Source organism: Anolis sagrei, chromosome 3, assembly GCF_037176765.1.
Source record: "Anolis sagrei isolate rAnoSag1 chromosome 3, rAnoSag1.mat, whole genome shotgun sequence".
Classification (NCBI taxonomy): domain Eukaryota; kingdom Metazoa; phylum Chordata; class Lepidosauria; order Squamata; family Dactyloidae; genus Anolis; species Anolis sagrei.
Window position 1 is genome coordinate 200,793,631 of NC_090023.1, and position 12,188 is coordinate 200,805,818.

Genomic DNA, 12,188 nt, shown 5'->3' on the forward strand with positions numbered 1-12,188 from the left:
CTTGTGTCAAATAGATGAGAAAAGAGGAGAAGCTGTTTCTATATAAATCTTTAGCTTGCTAAATGAACTCCCTTTCGCTGTGTTGTGATTTTTGCATTTGTCATGGAAGTGAGCTTCCTGTTTTCATCGCTTAGTGCTACATATTGTGTATATTAGTGGGAAGTGGAAACCAAAAAAGAAGTGATGAAGGGGATCTCGGTAATCCGTTATCCCTGCTCACCTTTGTGACTGCACGAAGTACAAAATTAGAACAGACATTATGTTCACTGGAACATATGTTTAAAATTTCCCCCTTTTCCAGTACAAGAAGAAAGACTTATTTCATGAAGAAGGCTTCTTGCAAAACTGAGTAATAGAACCAGTGTTTTCAGACCGTGGACATAGTGATCTCCAGGGAGTTGTATATATCATAAAAAATCAAAAATCTGTACCTAACTCTATTTCGATATTATAGGAACAGACGATGTACAGCTGTTTTAATAGTGAAAGCAATTTTAGGCTTTAATTCGTTTTTGCACTTCTTGCTCTGCAGTCTCTAAGAAAACTGTTGCTTTTCAAGTGTACCTAGCAAGCCAAATGGACTATCTCCTCATCATTGACTGCATGGCAGGTAGTCTTGTGCATTTGTATAGAATCACTATCCTTTTCTGTTTGTTACATTTGTAAGGCCCTCATTTTAGTTTTTGAGTGCCTCCCAAAAATGGGTACCTTTCTGAATGGGTGATTTTGTTCTGTAGTCGAAAATATGATAATTTTCAGCCCATTGGTGGCAATGGGAGGGCTTCCCTAGGGTCTCCTACCCCTCATGTTTTAGGGCTAGAGGGATGAAAATCTCCACATATGGAGGGCACATTTACCACTTTTAGCCCACCAATATAACATTTGGGTTATCCCCCAATTTTTAGGGATTTGTTTTCTTTCTATACATAAAATCTCCTTAAAAGCATTCCCCCCCCCCCCCCACTAGCCTCACCCTCTAACTTCTCCAGGAGCAGCAGTAGGAGGGAGGCAAGGCAGGGCACCATTCCTTCCTGCCAAATGTCAAAGATGCTCCACACACCACACACACAACCTAGTGCCCAGCCCTGCTATTTCACTTCTTCTTTAACTGGCAGCACTGGAGGGGACTTCCCCTCCCCTTCCCATCATTTTGGCAATGGCATGGTTTGTCCTTATATCCATCACTAGCCGTCCCCTGCCACGCATTGCTGTGACCCAGTCTGTGTATATGTATTTTGTGTGTGTATATATGTGTATATGTGTGTATATATATGTGGTTTTGTGCATGCATTGTAATGTATTTTTTTATTTTTTGGCTTTTTAAGTCACTTCTGCTGTGTTTTTCAGTGTTTTTATGAGTGATGGTCACTTGTTGGCCTGATAAGTATATTGCGTCCAAATTTGGTGTCAATTCGCCTAGTGGTTTTTGAGTTATGTTAATCCCACAAATTAACATTGCATTTTTATTAATATAGATTATGACCTAGATTAAAAATCAACAAAGTTACTTAAGGTACCACTCTCCTGAGATGCTTTTCTCTCCATCTGCAGATGAGAACCAGGTTTAAAGACAGGGTTTAAGATACCACTATTTCTGTGATGTTGTCATCTCTGTCTGCATAAGAGGACTGGGTTTAAAGACAGGGCTTAAGGTACCAGTATTTCTGTGATGCTTTTCCCTCTGCCTGCAGAGGAGATGAGTGGCAGGCGAGTGAGGCAAGGCAGGCAGCAGGCAAGGAGACTGCTGTTCTCCATTGATTGCCTAACAAGCAGGGCTCAGAGGGGAATAGCACCGGCAATTCTCTGCTGGCCACACGAGGAGCGCTACATGGGCAAAAAAGCAGGCAAGGAAATGGTACCCGCTCCCACTTTCTTTTGTTTTGAGGTTATTTTCTTACCGGAAACAGGGGGGTGTTTTATGCCCCCGAGTGGAACAAACAAAATGATACAATGAATGAAACGGGTCAAATGGGTATCAGGGGCGGCTCAACCCATTACGCAAAGTAAGCATTTGCAGTATAGTTGATTTTGCCCAGGGGCACTCTTGAGGTGCTCTTGGGGGAAAATAGACCTTGACATATGTGAGATGTAGTTACTGGGATGTATAGTTCACCTACAATCAAAGAGCATTCTGAACTCCACCAATGATGGAATTGAACCAAATATGGCACACAGAACTCCCACGACGAACAGAAAATATATATCAGTGATTGGTTGGGGGAGGGGCATCAAAATACTGTTTGCTTACCTTTGAAAATTACCTAGGGCCGCCTCTGTGGGTACTGCACATACCTCTAATGACTGGATGCCCCATTCTGACCTCAGAGCAAGCAAATTTGTAAATGGTACTCATCATGGAGATACTTTCCTGGGAAGGCAACAGCGGCCCTTTAATGAACCCAAAAATATAGTTTAATTTGTCTTTTCAAGGTGTACAATTCTAGTCACCACAATTCAAGAAGAATATTGAGAAGCTTAGAATGTGTCTAGAGAAGGACAACCAAAATGAACAAAGGTTTGGAAGGTAGCAGGTTGGATAAAAGAAAAAGAGGGGATATGATAATGGTAGGTTACATACCTGTGACCATCTTTCTTCGAGTGGTGCTCTGCGAATTCACACTTGTGGAGAGACTGCGCCTGCGTGGGCTCCAACGGAAACTTCTACATTTTAAAACTTTTCAAGTTTTGGCGGTAACCCCGCCCAGCCCCGGCAGGGGATAAAAGGGCGCCCCGCGCACACCGATCCAATTCCTTTTTTTCCGCCGCACGGCTCGCTTCGGTACTTCTATTGTTGGATAGAGATATTGTTGGATAGTGATTCTTGATAGAGTTTTTTCGAGTTGTTCGACAGTATTATGTCAACAACTCGCTTCAAAAGATGCGCGAATTGTCCGAGGAAGATACCTGATTCGGACAAGCACGCTCTTTGCCTTTTGTGTCTCGGAGAGGCACACATTACTTCTTCGTGTCGTCATTGTCAATCGTTGACGGCACAGTCCCGTAAGAACCGGGTCCATCGGCTTCGATACCTCCTGTACCAGCAGACGTTGGCTCCGGTACCTTCAACATCGACATTGGCGTCGACGTCAACCGCGGTATCCAGGCCTTCGACATCAGCTTCGACGTCGAAGGAAGCATCGACATCAAAATCTGTCGATCCCTCGACGGAGACTGAGCCTCGCCAGACAAGGGCGAAGAAGGCTGCGCAGAAAAGGCCGAGAACAGCGATGTCAACAACTTCTAAGGCCTCGGTGTAGACAGCTTCCAAGGCTACAAAGCCTACGAAGCAAAAAGCTCCATGCACGGTCACGACCGAGACCGTACGCATCCGGCACTCTTAACAATGTTTAAATATTTGAAAGGATGTTACATTGAAGAGGAGGCAAGCTTGTTTTCTTCTGCTCTGAAGACACAAAGCAATGGATTCAAATTGTGGGAAAAGAGATTCATGTAAGCTTCCTGAAGGTAACGGCACTTCAGCAGTGGACTATGCTGCTTTGGAGTATGGTTGGAATCTCCTTCTCTGGAGGTTTTAAAGCAGATGTTGGATAACCATCTGTTAGGAATGCAAAGCAGAATGTTGGGAGTGGATAGGTCTTGTGGTCTTTTCCAACTCTATAATTCTATGAATGGTGATGGCCCTGATCTATGTCCTCATTGGTGGTCCCAAACATGGCTGGGTTCAACTGCAGAGTGGGTGGTGGGCCTGAAAGAAAGCAGGACAAAAAAGGGGTTCCAATCTGAATTTGGGCAGAGGAAATCTATGGCCATCAATGCAATTTCACTTTGGCATATTATGATTAGCTGTGGTTGCTCAGTAAGTGGAGAGAATCTAGGGTAACTCTAGTGCAGAATACTGTGAAATAGACAAAGCATTTGACTTGCTATATTCAGTATAGTTCCCTTGAAGGGCATCTCCTGACTTTACCACCACATTTCAGTCATACCATAAACAACAGATTTGGGTTTGTGTGTTTATTGTAAATGGTAACAACAGGACAATTATGGCTTTTCTGTTACTACATCAGACTTAAAGTGGCATTTTTGTGGTTACTTCTCACAGTAAGCTTTAGTTACCCACAGATTCATTTAAAGACCACTGTACCATTCAGTTTTGTAAAAGTCTTCAGTAATTGTGAAGTTGTGTATAAGAACAGTATGTGTTCTGACAAACATGGGCTAGAATCCTGTATTAGAGTTACAGCTCCATAAATGGGAATTATACATGGGGAAATTAGAATTGGGCAGTACCATATTATCCAGTAGAAAGGTGCAACTGCATTACTTTATATTGCATTATTGTTAGCAGAGCCAGAAAAGTTTGCAAAGACAATACACATTGGACACTCCAGATACATGATGAGACACGGGTGGTGGGTTCCTATTTTATTTATTTATTTATTTATTTACACTATTTCTATCCCGCCCATATCAGCCCGAAGGTGACTCAGGGTGGCATACAAAGTCGGCACAATTTGATGCCATATATAAAATACATACATTGTTAAAAAGCAAAAAAGAAACATTACAGTACATTTAGAGACATAAAAACAATGAATAATAAAATTTTTAAAAACGATGTCCTCTCGTTCAAATCCTCATCTGTTCCATCGTCTTAACCGTTGCATCAAGCTCTATCAATGTGCAATGGGTGCCCTTTTTGGTGTCTCATTATGTATTGTTGCCAGTCAGAAACAGGATTTCTTAACATATCCACTGCTAGTCAAGTATACGTAATGTTACATTAAGTAACAGGTACTATAGGAGTCTGGTGATCATTTTTACTGGATTATCCATTTTTCTATAATGTTATCATCTAATAGTTACCTTCAGAATGTGGGCGATATCTTTAGCAGGATAATTACCATATCCACTGCTAGGCAAGTATACGTAATGTTACATTAAGTAACAGGTACTATAGGAGTCTGGTGATCATTTTTACTGGATTATCCATTTTTCTATAATGTTATCATCTAATAGTTATCTTCAAAATGTGGGCGATATCTTTAGCAGGATAATTTATTCTACTGTTTCAAATTATATGCTGGTAAGACACTATTAATCACCTATCTGTCAAGATCACAATTTTGATTTTCATAACTATCTGCTCTTACTTATTGCTTCTTTTTGTTTGAAAATTGGTGTCATCAAATGACACTCTTATGGTGTTGGTTTTAATACAGTTTAATACTGGTGAATTTCAAGATAAGTTAACTACACTCATAGAATCATAGAATCAAAGAGTTGGAAGAGACCTCATGGGCCATCCAGTCCAACCCCCTGCCAAGAAGCAGGAATATTGCATTCAAATCACCCCTGACAGATGGCCATCCAGCCTCTGTTTAAAAGCTTCCAAAGAAGGAGCCTCCACCACACTCCGGGGCAGAGAGTTCCACTGCTGAACGGCTCTCACAGTCAGGAAGTTCTTCCTAATGTTCAGATGGAATCTCCTTTCTTGTAGTTTGAAGCCATTGTTCCGTGTCCTAGTCTCCAAGGAAGCAGAAAACAAGCTAGCTCCCTCCTCCCTGTGGCTTCCTCTCACATATTTATACATGGCTATCATATCTCCTCTCAGCCTTCTCCTCTTCAGGCCAAACATGCCCAGTTCCCCAAGCCGCTCCTCATAGGGCTTGTTCTCCAGACCCTTGATCATTTTAGTCGCCCTCCTCTGGACACTTTCCAGCTTGTCAATATCTCTCTTGAATTGTGGTGCCCAGAATTGGACACAATATTCCAGATGTGGTCTAACCAAAGCAGAATAGAGGGGTAGCATTACTTCCTTAGATCTAGACACTATGCTCCTATTGATGCAGGCCAAAATCCCATTGGCTTTTTTTGCCGCCACATCACATTGTTGGCTCATGTTTAACTTGTTGTCCACGAGGACTCCAAGATCTTTTTCACACGTACTGCTCTCGAGCCAGGCGTCACCCATTCTGTATCTTTGCATCTCATTTTTTCTGCCAAAGTGGAGTATCTTGCATTTGTCACTGTTGAACTTCATTTTGTTAGTTTTGGCCCATCTCTCTAATCTGTCAAGATCGTTTTGAATTCTGCTCCTGTCCTCTGGACTATTGGCTATCCCTCCCAATTTGGTGTCGTCTGCAAACTTGATGATCATGCCTTCTAGCCCTTCATCTAAGTCATTAATAAAGATGTTGAACAGGACCGGGCCCAGGACGGAACCCTGCGGCACTCCGCTCGTCACTTCTTTCCAAGATGAAGAGGAAGCATTAGTGAGCACTCTCTGTGTTCGTCCACTTAACCAATTACAGATCCACCTCACCGTAGTTTTGCCTAGCCCACATTGGACTAGTTTCCTTGCCAGAAGGTCATGGGGGACCTTGTCGAAGGCCTTACTGAAATCCAGGTACGCTACATCCACGGCATTCCCCGCATCTACCCAGCTTGTAGCTCTATCGAAGAAAGAGATCAGATTAGTCTGGCATGACTTGTTTTTGATAAATCCATGTTGACTATTAGCGATGACTGCATTTGTTTCTAAGTGTTTGCAGACCACTTCCTTAACAATCTTTTCCAGAATCTTGCCCGGTATCGACGTGAGGCTGACCGGACGGTAGTTGTTTGGGTCGTCCTTTTTTCCCTTCTTGAAGATTGGGACCACATTGGCCCTCCTCCAATCTGCTGGAACTTCTCCCGTTCTCCAAGAACTCTCAAAGATGATTGCCAATGGTTCCGAAATGACTTCCGCTAGTTCCTTCAATACTCTTGGGTGTAGTTGATCTGGTCCTGGGGACTTGAACTCATTAAGAGCGGCCAGGTATTCCTGGACGACTTCTTTCCCAATTTGGGGTTGGATGTCCTCCAATCCCTCATCCACTCCATCTTGCTGAGGTTGAAGACTCTCTTTTTGTGAGAAGACCGAGGCAAAGAAGGCATTAAGTAGTTCTGCCTTTTCCCTATCCCCTGTCAGCATTGCCCCATCTTCTCCTCGAAGAGGTCCTATCGCCTCCTTGTTTTTCCTTTTTCTACTGACATAAGAATAGAAGCCCTTTTTATTGTTTTTAATGTCCCTGGCAAGTCTGAGCTCGTTTTTTGCTTTAGCTTTGCGGACCTTTTCCCTACAGGTGTTGGCCATTTGTTTGAATTCTTCTTTGGTGATTTCTCCCTTTTTCCACTTCTTGTGCATGTCTCTTTTGTGTCTTAGCACAGTTAGAAGTTCTTTGGACATCCATTCTGGCTTCTTTGCACTTGTCCTATTTTTTCTCTTTGTTGGCACGGTTTGCAATTGCGCCTTGAGTATTTCACTCTTGAGAAGTTCCCATCCATCCGTAGCTCCCTTGTCTTTTAGTATCTGTGTCCACGGAATGCTGCTCAGCGTTTCCTTCATTTTTTGGAAATCAGCTCTCCTAAAGTCCAAAATGCGGGTTTGACTTGTCTTAGTTTCGGCCTTCCTTTGTACCTCAAATTGAAGGAGCACATGGTCACTTGCCCCTAAGGATCCTACCACTTCGACCGCATCGATCAGGTCCTCCGCATTTGTTAGGATGAGATCAAGAGTAGCCAATCCCCTTGTTGCCTCTTCTACCTTCTGGACCATGAAATTGTCTGCAAGGCAAGCGAGGAATTTGTTGGACCTTGTACTCTTGGCCGAGTTTGTTTTCCAGCAAATATCGGGATAGTTGAAATCGCCCATGACTACTACATCTCTTTTCTGTGCCTGTTTGGTCAACTGTTGGCAGAAGACTTCATCAAGATCTTCCTCCTGGCTTGGGGGTCTGTAGTAGACGCCTACAACGACATCTTTTTGAGTCCCAGTTCCCTTGATTCTTATCCAGATGATTTCAAGCTGGTTTCCCAGATTGCTGTCTTGAATTTCTTCTGCAGCATAAGAGTTTTTGACATATAAGGCTACTCCGCCTCCTCTCCCCTTTGTTCGGTTTCTGTGAAAGAGGTTATACCCCTCGATATCTACATTCCAGCGATAGGAGTCATCCCACCAGGTTTCATTTTGATTGTTAACAGACTTTGCACAGTTATATACATGACCAAACAAGGAATTATTTAGATAACAGTATAAGTACTCTTTGGTATATTATTTACAAGTATGTTTAAACATCAGCTTGGAAATTCACCAGCATATTTTGCTCAATATTTTTGTCTTAGCTGAAAGAAAATCAATGCACTGAATATGTCTAATTCAGAGGTGGACAACTGTGACCTGTCCCAGATGATTTGGATTGCAATTCCCATTATAGCGTTCCCTCACTTATCGCTGGGTTACGTTCCAGGACCACCCGCGATAAGTGAAAAACCGTGATGTAGGAACGCTATACTGTATATGTACAGTATAGCTCCGCCCACTCCTCTCTCCCCTCCTCTCTCTCTCTCTCTCTCTTCCTCTCCTCTTTCCCCCTCCTTCCCTCCCTCCCCCCTCCCCCCTCCTCTTGCTGGAGCCACCCTTCTCCCTCCCTCCCTGCTTCCCCACTGGCATGGGGCTCTCACCCAGTCACCTGAGGAAGAAGCTGCCTTGGTGGCCCTCTCGGGGCTCTTCGCCACACATGCCTCCCTTGCAGCCCACCGCCTCCGCCAGCCAGGGCGACTCTTCCGGTTTCCAAGGAAGAAGCCCAGGCAGAATCTGCCTTGGCGGCCCTCTCTGGGCTTTTTGCCAGCCACATACATGCTGCCACAGATGAGATACATGCCTATCTGTGAGTAACTCTGTAACTCATCTGTGGCAGCATGTATGCTGAGAAAAAGTGCACTTTGATAATGGGTATACCGTGTTCCCTCACTACTTGTATTTTAAATTCTTTTTTTAAAAACTCCGCGAAACAGTGAGTCCGCATGAAGCGAACCACGAAACAGCGAGGGAACACTGTAGTTTTAATTAGCAAACTTGACAGTGTAGGCTTATGGCTCCACACACACACACTCCAAAAGAGCACCACAATATTTCACTCCTGCTTCAAATCTTCATATCCCTGATGTGAAGCATTTTCCTAATGAAGAAATTTGGGTCATATTTTAGGTTCAATTAAATAATAAAATTGGTCACAGTTTCAGCATTCATCCTATTACAGGGCATATGAACATGTTTACACAAATCTTCATGCTACTTCCTCTTTTATACTTTCTTCTCTCCATCTTTAACACATTTCTGGAAATGCACTGCACCCCAAGATGGTAGTTATGCCTGAACAGCTGCAAGTTGTCAAATTATTACAATGATCCTCATTATGAAAAAGGTGTCAGAACTCATTCTGTTTCTAAAGAGACAGAAACAGACAGGAGACAAGTTACATTTGGAGATTTTCACTGGTATTACAGCAGTAAAATATTGTTTCTACTTTAATAACTAGGAGTGTTGTCACCAATAATAACAGACAGAATTTAATACAAGTCACCTATACCTCTCCCCTAACACCTGCCTCTTTTAAGCAATACTCAATATATGTCTTTAGCATGCCAGAGAGGCATTCAATATTTATTTCTGTAATTATTTTAGACGCGTTTATCCTGATCTCTAGCTGATTTGATTCCCAGAATAGGTTACATAAAATAAGGCAAATCCATAAAGTAAGAGCAGAGGAGAAGAGCTGAGCAGACAGTGATGGGCTAGCATTAAAAACAAATCTCAAAAGACCAGGTGGGGGATTGGCATGGTGCCCCAAAATTTCTTTATTAGATAAATCTTCATCTGCAGAAAGGGCTCCTATCTGATCAAGACTTCCATGGGAGGAAGAGAGCAGGGAGACAGCTTCAACTTTGTATGTGTGCATACCTTCAAGTTGCTTGTGGGCTTATGGCAACCCCTTGAATTTCCTAAGACCTTTTTTTTTAAAGGAAAGGAATATTCAAGGGTGTTTTTGCCAGTCCCTTTTCTTTTGCATCAGTGCCAGCTGTATACTATTATAAATGATTCCCCAACCATCTGGAAAAGACTTGATAGGGTTCAGGGGGCTGCAGAGGGACTGGAAATCAGAAAATATGACTCCATTCTCCTACCAATGGGAGAAAGTTATTGGTGGAATTGCTGAGGTAATACTCTTAGTGATGTACTGTTAGCCACTGTGTTAAATCAGCAAGAGTGTTCTCTCAACAGTTTCACCAATAACCTTCTCCCATTGGATGTACTGGTGTACTGTTAGCCACTGTGTTGTAGAGCTGCGGTGGTGCAATGGGTAAAACCCTTGTGCCGGCTGAACTGCTGACGTAAAGACCTGACAGTTGGTGGTTTGAATCCGCAAGATGAGGTGAGCTCCCATCTGTCAGCCCCAACTTCCCATGTGGGGACATGAGAGAAGCCTCTCACAGGATGGTAAAACATCAGGACATCCCCTGGGCAATGTCCTTGCAGACAGCCAATTCTTCCACACCAGAAGCAGCTTGCAGTATTCTCTCAAGTTGCTCCTGACATGATAAAAAAGCCACTTTGAGCAACCCCCAAGTGGAAACTCTATGCTTTAAATGCTAGGAAATACACCTGGGTGCTTTAATAATAATAATAATAAGAAGAAGAAGAAGAAGAAGAAGAAGAAGAAAAAGAAGAAGAAGAAGAACAATAATAATAATAATAAACAACTTTATTTATACCCCACCACCATCTCTCCAAAGGGGACTCAGTGCTTTGCGGGTGAGCTTCACATAGGCATCCAGTTGGCCATTGTGCAAGCAAAGATTTTGGGCTAGAAAGACCCTTTTCTACAAGCGTCAGCATTACCTGTAATATCTTACTTTGGGAGGAAGGTTTAACAAGGGCAGCGGCAGTGTGCATTTTTCCAAAGTGACACAATCATTGCTAGTATTCTTATATTAAAATGAATAAGATTCACCTAATACTCCTAAAACACTGCCGTTAGGAAGGTTTTGGACATTTATGAATTTGTTAAAAATTATTTTAAAGTAACAAACGGTTTGTCTAATTTTACCTTCTGTTTGGATTAAGATGATAGGCTTTAAAGAATGTGTGACAAGTACCACGTGACCAATTGATTCTCAACAAATTGTTCCAAGTCACAGACAGTCATGTATTTTCTTATGTTCTTATGTTTATGACCCAGCTACTTACTGAAAAACCATATCTGTCCTAAACTATTTGTTTTCATTCAAGAATATTAATATTTTTTTAAAAAAAGAGTGAATAAACAAGTTATACAAGAAAGGTTGGGGTGGGGAAAGCTCTTTTCGAAAAAGTACAAACATTGCCTTAGGGCCTGAAGTGGCTGTCTGAATGTTCACTCAAATGAGTGATATCATTTAAGAAGTTGCTGGCCTCTACTAAAAATAAATTAATGATGAGTTTTTCTTCCCTTTTCGAGCCAACGAGTACACACCTTATTCAAGCATCTGCCTGCAGCAACATTTCTTCTTTTTTAAAAACCTGCTAGGAACATGTTAACAGAAGACTGTGGATGTAATCTTATATCTATGATTTGCAACTGGATATCATGGAAATGAGAGAGACAGAGACAGATAGACAGAGAAGGAGTGGGTTCAAAGTGATAAGTGAAAGGACTTTGGGCATGACATTAGAAGTCCTCAGCTTTCTCAATACAGACTTCTGATTCACTTGTCTCTTCCATGGTCCATTGAAGTTTCTGAACAAAATACTACAAGTCAATGCATACACAAACATGCAAACAAGTTGTGAAGGCCAGAGAGCCATCTAATAAATATGTTTGACAGGGCTTACTTTTCTGTTTCCGTTGCATTGTGCCAGTACTTGTGACATGTACAAAAAAATAAAAATCTCATGTTATACCAATATCAAACAGAAACACTAATTCAGGTGATTCATCCAAGGAACATTCCAAATGAGAAAGTTGATATCAAGTAGCTGATTACAGTGTTCTACTCAATTTTCTAAATCCAATTACTCATCTAAAGAAGAGTAGATTCCCTAAATTGGTGGAATTTACCTTATGTTGACTCACTAAGTTCCATTGATTCGATCAATCTACTTTACTTGGAACTAGTAGTGGAATTTATGCCTAATTTTCTTCATTGATTCATGAATATGTTTGTATGAACATGTGTACATGCCCTATCATTCTATGAATTGTTGTAGAGCTATGACCAATACTGTCTAATTGCAAAGTTGTTGGGGTGCTCATAAATTGGGATACTGAACCTCTTTGGATATCTCATCTATAGATTTGTGGTATATATTCATACATGTGGAGTAAGAGAGAAAGAGAGAGAAATATTTGATGCAACTGCAATCC